Here is a 12,728-nt window from a genome sequence, read left to right on the forward strand (position 1 = left end):
AAGGAGGCTGCACAAAGTATCTCACTTTCCTGGCCCCCGTAATGGATGGTGACAGAAGAGAAGCTGGCTGGGAATGACCTTTCTGCCAACCGAGCCACAGTCTGCCACACCCACAAAGACGTTTCCTCCACAGTTCAGCCGTAAGAAGAGTTCGCCTTTGAGGATGCTTTTGAGAGCAAAAGAGGAGCCTATTAATAATGACACTAAGGAAACAGGAGCTAATGGGGGACCATCCTGAGGAAAGTGGGACATGTGGCCACCCTCGCCACAGACAAAATGTTCTGAGAAACGAGCCCCTCTTTCTTCAAGGATTTGACCAGGGAACAGAAAACCTGCTTCTCTGGTGAGCGCAGTCTCTCGGGCTGGACCCAGGGTCTCTCCATGTCCTTTCCTGTTTATGTCTCCACCTGCCCCCCATTTTGGCGAGGGCCAGACCACTTTCCTACATGAGGCTTTGTTAAGATCAGTTAGCGAATAACACTCAGAGGCACTTTCCTCTCTCACTTCTGTGCAGACGAAGCCTTTTTAGAGCACGTTTTGTCCCTACCAGCCACCCTGACCGTGGGAAAGATGACATTGCTCCATAAGGCAAAGAGGTTCTCAGAAATTAGATAATTAGATGGTTTTGTCTATTTACAGTGGACGGGGGTGGTGTACCCCCTCCCCAACTGATTTCATAGTGTGTTTCCAAACCGAGGTAAACAAATGTTTACCAATAGTATACACTGAAAGCTCTCAGAGCATTTGACTTTTCCATCCTGACTTGATACTTTCATTCATTCATAAGGACAGAAAAATAATCTGGGAGTGAAATTTGTATCTGGCACCACGATTATAAGATGAAATAAGGTGATTTCTGATCTTACAGTTAGAAGCAGTTTCTGGTGCCAAAGTGTATCACTGGAATACTCACATATGGATGACCCTCCTACCTGGAATTCTACTTACTTTAATGTCTTATCTTTCCAACTTGATTAAGAGGTTTCTTTTCTTCTAACTTAAGACTTTCCAAACTTTCTACTCTAAACAAAATGCAAGGTTACTTTTGTTTTTATTTTTTAATGTATCTTTCCTGATTTTGGAAGGGATATATACTTGTTAGGGAAAAATTCAAATATCATAGAAATGAGAGGGAAAAAAGTGTAAGTTCCCTGTAATCATGAACCACCACCTTTGCCACCTCTCAGAGGAAGAAAACTGCTGTCAAAATTGTGTGTGTATCTTTTTATTCTATGCATTAACTAACATATAAATGTAATATAATTAGCAAGCATACACATAAGTTTTTCACTCGAGTCCACTAGTATATTCTACATCATTCTCTGTCATGACACAAACTTATGTATTGTGTGCCATCACTTATAATGGTGTGAGAAATACTTAAGATATGGAAGCCATTGTGGATTGTGGCAGTTCTTTGGTTAGAAAAAAAAAAAAAAAAAGAGAATTCTATGTAACTATGCTGAAAAAAGGTATTAGCAAACTATACTTTACTGTAGAGATGGAGCAAAGTATACAAATAGGTTGTGGGATTCTCACATAATAAAATACTATTATGCAATAAGATTTCTCCAAAAATATCCCCTATTTTCAGAGTGAGGGTAGAAATAACTTTGTATCAATGTCACACTGCATGGTTTGGGGAAGATCTAAAAATAAAGTTAATTGACTGTGTTATTAGAGTGGATGTCACTTCAAGGATTTTTTATTTTTAAAAACAAAACCCCCAAAATGACCATTTCTGTGGTCTGGATTTAATCACATGAATTAAAAATAAGTCATTCTTTTATACAGACTGTTAACATTCTCCAAATATTTGACATTTTCTCCATGAATACACTGTTGTGCTGGCCTTTTCTCATAATGTGTTATTTTAAAGCCTTCTTCTTTGTCAATGTTGTGAATCTTACTAGCACATGCTAATTAATAAGCTTAAGTTAATTTTCCTTTCTCTCCAAATCTTAATTACTACCATCCAGATTTTTATAGTTCAGTCTTAGGCATTAAAATCTCTTAGAATTTAGACAATGTTTTCCTTCACTTCACTGTAATTATTTACTACTTACCCTAATCTTACTTTTTCTAGAAACACATCTGTAACACAAAATTCACATTTTCTGTAACTCTGCAGGTCTTTTCTTCTAATTCCCCAAAGCATAAGCTGCCTGAATCTGAAATCTGCGTGTTTGTTTGAGGTTGATTGTGTTTCTCTCATTGGGAGACAATCTTTTTCCTAAGTTTATGATCCCATATTCCTTGGAACACTTGACATGCTATTGACTTAAAATTACACAGTAGCGTTTAGGGAAAATTGAAACATAAAATCCTCAAGGAAGTCTATTTAGCCTCCTAGCATCTCTTTTAACTTTTCAATAATGTGCTTTCGGGGAAAACAAAAACCAAAAAACAGTGTTTACTTTTGAATCCCTCACTCTTGTCATCCAGTCTCCAGTAATAGAAAGTGTGATGCAAACACAAAACTTTAAGTGTCAGTGTGCTAAAACCTACACCTGCCCTCTAGGGCAGCAGTTCCCAAAGTGTGACCCACAGAGTCCTAGGGTCCTCAGGGAAATTTTCAGGGACTTTGTGAAACACTTTCAGGGGGTCCACAGGGTCAAAACTATTTTCATAATAAAACTAAGGCATTATTTGCCTTTTTCCTTGTGTTGACATTTGCTTTGAGGGTATAAAAGCAATGGTGGAAAACACTGCTTGTGTTACATTAAATCAAGGCAGTGAGTGGCATCTAACTGTACCAGTGTCACTGTATTCTTCACCAATATGCACTTGCAAAAAAAAAAAAAAAAAAAAGCCAATTCTACTTAAGAATGTCCTTGGTGAAGCAATTCTGAATCTTACTAACTCTCACTCCCTTGAGTACACTCTTTAACCCTCCATGTGCCAAAATGGAAGCACCCATAGAGCTCTTCTGCTGCGCGTCTAATGCAATGGTGGTCTTGAGGAAGAGCACTTGTGCAATTAAGTTGCAACTAAAACTAGCTACTTCTTTCTGAAACATCAGATTTACTGGAAAGAATGACTGACAAACAATGGTTATTCTGACTTGAGTATTTCGCAAAACTTTTTCTCAAAAATGAATGAAGCCTACTGCTGTGAGGAAAACAGATTGCGTTTTACTAAAGATAAAATTTCAGCTTTTCAGCAAAAATTGGAATTATGGAAAATATCTCCATTATAATGATCTTGACCTTAATGACTTTTCAGAGATCAGTGTTAATAGTTATGAATGTTATTTTTTTATATTTTAGAATGAAATATACATGTTACATATCTCAATAACTAAATAAACCAATATTTTCAACAAATGACCAAGACATAATGTTACAAAATCAGCTGTGGGTAAAAAGTCTATTCAAAGTGTAACACAGACTAACGGGTTTTGATATAACAAAGTACAAAAAGTCCACTGATACGGTTTTATGGCTTATTTTGCAATTAATCTTTAAGAAACTATCACTTGTCAAATTTTGAAATAGTATCAAAGAAAACTACCCACAACTATCTGAAAAGACTATAAAAATTCTCCTATTTTTCCACCTCCGGGCTGTGTAAGGCTGGATTTTCTTCATACACTTCAATCGAAAAACATACGGCAACAGATTGAATATATATGTGAGAATCCAGTTGTCTCCTATTAAGTTAAACATTTAAAAGATACACAAAAACAAGATGCTGCTGCTCCACTCACTACTTTTTTGTTCTGGCAAGTATATAGGTTTCTGCATAAAGTAAATGTTATTTATAGCAGCATATAGTGCATTTATTATTTTTAAACACATGAATAAGAAAACACATAAATAATAAATTATCAGTTTTAATTTAATACAGTAAATATTTATAGATACAACCCATGCAAACAAGAGCTCTTTGGGGCCCTCAATCATTTTTAAGAGCATAAAGATGCCCTGAGATAAAAAATATGTATATTGAGTTTCTAGGGGAAATTCCATAAAGAAAAAAAAAAGTGAGCAAACAATTTCATTGACCAATACAGAAACCAAAGGATAAAAAAATCAAATCAATTTTTACTGTACCTTTAAAATACCTCATCTAGATTAGGTTCTTTTGGTTTCAAAAAGAGACCACATCAGTGTAACTACCAGCAATTTCAGCTCCAATAACCACCCTCAACTAACCATTCCCATGTGGATTATACTGGTTCATATTTCTGAGAGATCAAGACCATTTGTCTCAGCAGACAATACTCTTCTCTGTGAAGATTCCTCCATCTGAAAGCCTGACATGGGCCACTGGTCAGCCTATGGACACCCAGAGTAGTTCAAAGACCGCTCTAGGAGGGAGAAACTCCTGACTCTGTTTTGGAGCAGAGGACTCTGAGTGAAAGAAACAGCACGTGTAACAGGGAAATGGAGCGGCATGTCCAAAAACTCTATTCCATAGCCTCACGCACTGCAGACGTGGCAAGTCACTGTGCCGCAGACCAGCCTCCCTGAATTCATCCTAGGACCCAGAACAGAATCCAAGTCTCAGCTTGCATTCCAGAACCCCTGCAACTGATTCGTGTTTTTTGGCATCTTTTTCAGTCTTTGATGCATGAGGGGTCATTACTTCTGCCCACCTGAGCATCCACCAGCCCCGCCACATGTTGACCCTAAACCGATCACCTTCATCTACTTTGAATTATACTACTCCTTAGCTTGCTGTAGAAATAAGCCAGTCATCTGCACTTCTCTCTCTGTCATAACTAGGAAAAGAATAAAGAAATACAGCGAAACGCAACTCACCAAAACTAGAAGATGCCAAGGTTGTACAGAATAAAGCCCAGTACTTCACCACAGCTCCTTTCTTTGGGAAGCCTTATGATCTGCATTCTTCTTCTCCCTCCTTCTCTACTGTCTTCTTACAAATAACTGGGACTCGCCCTCCAAGACGCTGAAGAGAGGACACATGGACCTATTAATAAATCAATACTGGCCCCCAAAGAAGTATTGATTAGCAAGACTGTTAGTTTCCCTTCTTTAGGGAAAAAAAAAATCTTATTCTATCCAAACTGTTTCTATGAGCTTTAGAGGCACCACTGACGGTCAGCACAGAGAGAGCTACAGTCAAAGCAAAACTTTTCAGGCGTTCTGTAATTGACATGTCACAGTGGTTGCGAAGTGGGTACTGGAATCTTTGACCTTTAAGGGTCTCCTTCCCTTTCATTCACTCCTTCCTTGAAACATAAAATTGCTTCAATTTGATGCTAACGCTTACCAAGGAAAAAGCAGAAAAAATAAAATACAGGTCTTTTGAGGACTTAAAAAATGACACTAAAGCTTTCCAGCTGACTTCAGAGTTACACATTCACCCTGTGTTGACAAGTCCCTCTTCAGATCCCCTCCTACTTTCTTCTCTCTATGTAGCAGACATCCACCACTATGTCAAGTGTCAATCCAGCCTCGATTTTTGCAGTATTGTCCAGGTGAGGGGCATCTCATTCCCTGATCAGCACCTCGCCCACTGCATGGCATGTGGTAGATACAACACATACGTGTGGAACGTCGGAGTTCAGAGCATCACTCGTTCTGATTTACCCTAGATCTTACTTTTCGTGAAAGAAACACTGAAGCTGCACATGAGATAAAATTATAAAGAAGAGAAGGTGAAGGAGTACGAAAGAAGTTTTTTTGTGTTTCTAGAAAGCAGGTCACAAAAATGACATACAACTATCAAGTTTTAATTCTAAAAAAATGAACCTGCTAGAGCTCAGCCTTGCTCCTTCAGCGGCTACATTTTTGTGCATATCTTATTTCCTCAGCTAAGAACATTGACTTCTCCAAAGCAAGAACTGCTTCAAAGCATATAAAAATCGTATGTCTCAGATTTTCCAGCACTGTTCAAATTTCATATGATTACATTCTTTTTTGTAAAGTCAATATACTTAATACATAATCAAGTGTTATTTAATTTTTATCTTTCTTGGATCTTTAATTAAAAAAAATTTTTAAGTATCCTCCAGATTGTGCATCTATCACTTTACTTTATCCCCTTTTTCTCTTCCAGAGTAAGCAGCAGAGACCTGCCTAAAACAGAAGCTCACCATGTTTACTGATGACTTCATGAACCAATTAACCGATTAGTGGGTGAATGTATATAATAAAGTGAATTCCCTGAAAACTCATTCCTGTCAAATTCAAATTATTTTCTTTTATTTTAAAATACCCTTAAGGAAGATAATATTGTATAGACTATCTAGGATAATACTGTAAAGATGATCAGAGCTAAGAAGAAGAGCTCCGAACTGAGAATTTGAAAGAATGTCTTCTTTATGTGCCATCCTATCCACCTGCCATTCAAAGAAAATTCAGCATTTATTTTCCTATACCTAATAAAAATTTTATTCCCAAAGGGCCAAAAGAAGGAAGTGGAAGGAAAAAGTGATTATACAATTTGGGGCTAAGAAATCTTATCATCGTTTGCAAAATTATGGCAGGGAAGAAAAAAGGAAGGGAGGGAGGAAGGAAGAAAGGAAGGGAAGGAGGGGAAGGTGGGAAGGAGGGAGGAGGGGAGAAGGAGGGGGGGAGGGGGAAATACGGTAGACTTAAGCTCTAAAATGGTATTTAACATTCCACCAAAATACCTACGAAGATGCAGAAAATGATAAAACTTCTGAATATCAAATAATGAGGCTGACAATCAATCTATTGCCAACTCCAGGAGGAATTTTCACTGTCTAGGAAGCTGGTAGTGTTAAAGCTGACCCTGCAGCCTCCTTGGCTCCCTCCTGGTAAGAGGAAGCCACTCTAGAGCTCCATTATTCAACACTGTAGCCACTAGTTACGTGGGACGTTTAAAGTTGCCAAAATCAAATAAAATTTAAAATCAAGTTTCTTAGTACTCAACAGCCACAGCGGCTAGTGGCTACCACATTGAACAGCTCAGATACAGAGCATTTCCGTCATCATTTAGGGCTCTGTTGGCCAGGTATACTTTCATTCCAGAATCCGGGTGGGTTCTGTCTCTTTGACGGGATCACTCCTTTTTTGTCAACTCACCATGCAAAACTTTTTCTTGGATCTCATTCTTGGTCTCCACTGCTTCCCTTGAACTGGACACCTCAGATCGACCCCTGCCCCTTGATCTGCCCCAATCTAGCAAACTAGCTCCGACTTCCCTGGGTTCATATCCTGCCCACCCCAACACAGCACCCAGAATGTCCCTGACACCGCTGTCTGCCCGTTACCTCCTGAGCGGAAGATGGTTAGACAATAGTTCACTGAGGCCTGAGTTTGGGATTTCCACTGAACTCTGCCTCAGTGGCCTGCCCTGCCCAGGTATCTGCCCCTGATCTATGGAGAAATATGTGCTTAAAAGCTTTGAGGTGGAGTTTCCTGTCCAAACAGGAAGTTGGAACTAGATTTGTACCCTCATAGAGTAGGAACTCCCAGAAACTTGCTATGAAAAGAGAAAATTAGAGGTATCAAAAAGACCTCTAGAACCCCATGAGCCAATAATGGGTATAAAAAGCTCTGAGGGAAAAACATCTGATAAGAAAGTATATAGATGGAAAGGGTCCATCACACATTAAGAAAAATTAATGAGAAAAAGACCCACATCCAGATTTTTCATAATTATTGGCTAACAGGAAAAAATATATCAAGTATCCAGATTTTTAGAAAAAAAGGTTATCTGAAAAGAAATAAAAATCAAATTGGCCTCAGACTTTTCTGAAGTAAATACCAGATTTCAACAGAGCAAAGTCAATATGATTTTGGCAGGAAATGTTTTAATCTAAGAAATTTTTTTCCCAGCTAAGTTATTCATAGATAAAGAAAATGAAAAGATATAAAATAAACTGCCCATGTTATTGTTTTAAAATAAGTTTAAATAACTAATGGCTATAAAGTTTGTCTGGAAATGAACATTGTCAATAATGTATATATTTGCATGTATGTACAATGTAAACATATACATTATGTATCATAAACATCCACATATATTAACATATATTTTCTATATTATATCTAAAATGTAAAGAAAAATAGTGATAAAAATAAACTTGACCCAATCCTATGTTATAAAAAAAATTCCACATTTGGCTTGAGAAAACAAAAGTAATATAATCTTGCCTCAAAAGATAACATTTTACAGTTTATTGACAAATTTTAAAATATCCCTCCCACAAAGTATCTTTTTCAAAAGTTAGATGGATTATTATGTAAATACATTTCATAAATCAATGATAAAAGCAGTACTACCTTAATATTTAAAGGGGTAAAGAAAATTAAGAAAAAAATTCAACTTCATCCTAAACCAAGGAAATACACGGTTTTTTTTTTAAACTACTTTTCATTTACCAAATCACCATTTTAAAAATAATAATTACACTTCCACATGAAGGTGTGCTGAGATGGATTTGCTCATAAATTGCACCTAACAGACACGCACTGGTACAACTTTTCCGGAAAGCAATTTGGAAATTCATATTAAGAAACTTACAATGTTCATATACTTTGATAATTCAATTCCACCTCCAGGACTCTAAGAAAATGACCTGAAATACTGGCAAAGACTGAATCTCAGAGTTGTTAACCCCAAATAAAAAAGAGCGAAAAGAAACATTTCTAGTAGAACAAGAGAAGAAGTAACATAATAGAGCACATCTATAAATGAAATACCGTGTTTCACATCTATTAAAAACAGCATTTTTCAAGAATTTAAAAAGAAACAAGCAATGTTTCACTACACAATGTAAGTCAAAGACAAGCAGGACATAAAAAAACAGGATAAATACAGAATATGTACACATTTTTAAAACATTAATAATGGTTCTCTCTAGATATGAGTTTTCTACTTGATTTGATTTTAAATATTTCTGTATTGCTCATATGTTTTACAAGGTGTCTATACTGCTTTTAAAATCAGGAAAAAATGTAAATACTTTTTATCTGGTGTAAAACTAAAATTATGAATTCAGCATCCAAATGGCTGCAGCTTGTGACTGAATCCATGCGAAATTCATTACCCCAATGTGACAGCTAATTTTTCATCAAGCCCACTTGTGAATAAGCCCTCATGACTTCCTTCTTTGGGTTCCACACAATTTAGCACCTGATTGTATGCTGTGCTGCATGCTGTTTGGGGTTCTTTACCATTAATGCGTATGTGTTAGTATTCTGAATTTGGTTAACATTTACGAAGCTCTAGTTCTGTTCCAGGCTCTGCATTCTGCTGCTACATTAATTTGTTTTTTACTTATTTAGCACAACAAGTTTAACATATTCTTAGTATTAGCCAATTTTTAAAGCTGTTACAAGGTTAAATGACTTAAACTCAGAGTGGCAGAACTGAAATTTGATCATAGGTCTCCTGTTTCCAGTACTGCATGGTTGTTCCACTAAATAGCTTTTTCTCTCCAAGAGAATATATGTTACATCTTCTAATTTTTCCTTCTCACCTCAGGTGACCAGAACACTTAGCACGTACTCTGTGGGTTATTTAATTTCCTGACAGAGGTTACCAGATGGGAGGGGGGCCACAATTCTCTATTTTCCAATCTGTGTATAACACTGAGCAGTGCTTATGGAATTCTGGGTCTGTGCTGGTTTGCTCAGACACCTGTTCAGAGGTTTACCTTGATCATTTGCCTGTGTTTCAGATGCAAATGGAAGTGTGGCAGGATACATGCAAGCAAACTCCACAACATTACGCAGGGTAGGCATAAAGCTGACTCTATTTGGGAAATTTATAAGCAGGGGGTGTATAAGATAAGGCATACAGCCCTCCAAGTTGTCAGCAGCCCGAGGAGAGGAGGCCAGGACATGTCGTGGTTTGTACTCCAGGAGGGGTTTCCAGTCCCCCTGAAAAGACACCATCTTTTATAGGACAAGCAAGAAAGCAGCCTTGCAAATGTAGAAATAATCTGAGCTCACATGCCAGCCATTCACGGAAGTTAAATGTCTGTGTTTATATCATCTGGAGGCCTGAGAGATTAGACAACATGCAGCCCCACCCAGGTAAAGGTAGGAATGGGGCCGCTGGTCCCATCAAGAGCTTTACCAGGCTTTGCCTAACCACGTCCCTAGGATCACCGTAATTTTTCACCAGTGTATCTTCAGCACCCAGTGCAGACAAGTAACAGAGAATTAATAAATATTTATTTAAAAAGAACATGTAAATGAATGGATCCAATACTCAGATAAAACAAGCTTCTGGTGGCTGTAGGCAGCCTCTAAGGCAATTTAATAAAATAGCATTTGGGTAGCTATGTCCCTAGTCCTATTCACCTGCCTGCACCTTCCCTGCTCCTCCAAGTTCTCCTCAACTGAAAACTCATCTGGTCCCAGTGTCCAGAGAAACCGAATTTGAACGTGGTAGTCTAATACACAGATCTACCTACTTGCACCCTAAGCCTTTATAGCTTCTGATCTTATCCTGTGTCCGTGGCCCCAGTCAGGGGCTGGAGAGTTGACTTCGTTAGGACCCAGAGGATCTATCTAACCAAGGTGGGCTCATATCACAGTTGGGTGGGGCAGCGAAGGTTGTCTCTTATCACATAGATAGTACAGACCTCAAGTAACAATAGTCACTTCAAGAAGGCATGAAATAAAGATCGACAAAATAACCCAGAGACCCAAGGTAGAGCAGATACCTGCAGGATTTGGTGAAGAAGCACAGTACTTGTACCAAGGAGCCCTCTCCCTGCAGGCTGTGAGGTTTCTCTACGTGCCTGATGCCAAATTACGACAGATAAAAGGTATGGGGAGACTTTTTCAGAACAGAGAAACAAACAGTCCTAATAAGAAATCTGAGTATTAAATTGACTTGAAATTGACTGAAGACCTTTAAGTATAAGTCTGTATTTTTTTTTTCCCTACTAGCAGCAAAAGTAAGGGCTCCAGTGGATTTTCTCCACCATCCCCAATTGTAGACAGATGAAGGATATTGCCTTCAGGGCACCGCTGAGTTGCAATGTGAAGCGCTGAACTCTGCCATATTTCCGTGGTGTTCAGTTCTCTCTACTGCCTTTACTATTTATTGTTCTCTGTATTAGTTCCAAATATATCCTTCACTCTAAATCAGGAGTGATTGCTATTTCACAATGATGAATTATTGAGATTGGAAAGGTGATGCCATAAAAATAGTAACACCAAAGACCTTGAATATCAGATTCATTACAAAATTGGAAGTCTTCCCCCTTCCAAAAGGAATTTGGCATCTTTCTTGAAACTGACATGCCTAATTCACAATCATGTTATTATTCCCATTCTTTCTCTGCTAAAACTGGAAAATTTTTTCCTAAAGCATCTTTTCTTACTTTCCTTCTTACTCTCTGCCTTTGTTTTGTATGTTTTAGATACAGTGCTTTAAAGATTGACTATAATTTTGGAAATCTCAAGCATTGTAGTAAATTCTGGAGGAAGACGATGTGTCAACAGATCAACCTATACTGCTCAAATCTTGGGACTTATAAACTTATCAACTGGCTTACACGCCGGCCAAAATGTACAACTGTCCTGGCAGGAAGTTAGAATTACCTTTTGACTAGGAGTGGGTGAAAGTTTCCTTTCTAGGAGGTATGCTCACAAAGGCACCCTGTTCAGAATCAGGCCCGTGCAGGTGTGACTTGGCAGTACTGCGAGGCAAAATAATAGAAGATATTGTTATAATTGGAGTCATTTCATTCAAATTGTACAGGATGAGTTTCTAACCTACTCAAGCAAGAAAGATTGAATAAACTGCATAAAATGGTCTCAGGAAGCACTGATTCCTATAGAAAAGATAGCACTTTTGAAGCTCATAAGTTGTCCCACTGTTAATTTTCTTCCTCCTGCGGTCTCTGTTCAGTCTCACCTTGGAGCTTGCATTCCTTCCCAACTAGACCTCATTTTGTGCTCCGACACTTCCTCCGGAAATGTGCTTTCCACAGAGCACATGCGTTTCAAGTCTTGCTGCCTAAACACTTCCCTTGACAAAGCATCAGCTTTCACTCTAACATGTTTCTTCCTTTTGTAGCGTTTACGCTTGGGGAAATTTGTTGTCAAACAATCTCAGTGAAAACAAAATAGATTCTCTAGGGTGCGAAGCATCCATACAAAGATGACACTGTCCGGAGAAAATATGAAGGCTTGGGTCATAGTCTACAGAACAGGGATCAGCAAACTCCCGTCCACGGGCTAAATCTCATCCCCTGGCTGTTTTTGCAAATAAAGTTTTATTGGAACCCAGTCACTTTCATTTGTTTTCATTTTCATACTGCCTGTGGCTGCTTTTGCAACTACAATGGCAGCATTAAGTGACTGTATGCCCTGCAAAGTCTAAAATGTTTAATATCTGGACTTTAATAGAAAAAGGTTGCCAGCCTCTGATCTAAGACCTGGATACTTGACACACCACACACTTGCCAGTACCCTTTCCTCCTGACATCACTAATCAACCAAAGCCTTTCTCCAACTGAAACTGAAGTGGCCTCAGAATCCTTCTCCATATAGTCAGGCACCAACATTCTCTCCAAGTTGCCACCCACGGCTTGGAATAAATAAACTATTACGTTCGTGCAGGGCCACAGAAAGGAAATCCCATTCCTCACAACCTATGTAACTTGAAAATTAAATCCAAGTTGTTCTCTCACTGTCCATTTTTCTAGATTTCTGTAAAGTTAGATGTACTGTCAACATATGTCTTGGTTTCTAAACTAGGTCACTGGCTGGTAGAACTCACAAGGAATCAGTTAGTTCTCCCCTTCTGTCTTTGAGATTCTCTAG

At 38.3% G+C, this 12,728-nt stretch overlaps 1 long non-coding RNA gene across 1 annotated transcript in view; it reads right to left on the reverse strand.

Moving 5' to 3' along the window:
* LOC116660063 overlaps positions 1-4,890 on the reverse strand; it is a 68,306-nt gene extending 63,416 nt beyond the window's left edge. Inside the window, exon 1 of the long non-coding RNA XR_004315427.1 lies at positions 4,767-4,890. This is a non-coding gene — a long non-coding RNA (uncharacterized LOC116660063). The remainder of the gene's footprint in view (positions 1-4,766) is intronic.
* Between the last annotated feature and the right edge of the window lie 7,838 nt (positions 4,891-12,728).

Source organism: Camelus ferus, chromosome 26, assembly GCF_009834535.1.
Source record: "Camelus ferus isolate YT-003-E chromosome 26, BCGSAC_Cfer_1.0, whole genome shotgun sequence".
NCBI lineage: Eukaryota > Metazoa > Chordata > Mammalia > Artiodactyla > Camelidae > Camelus > Camelus ferus.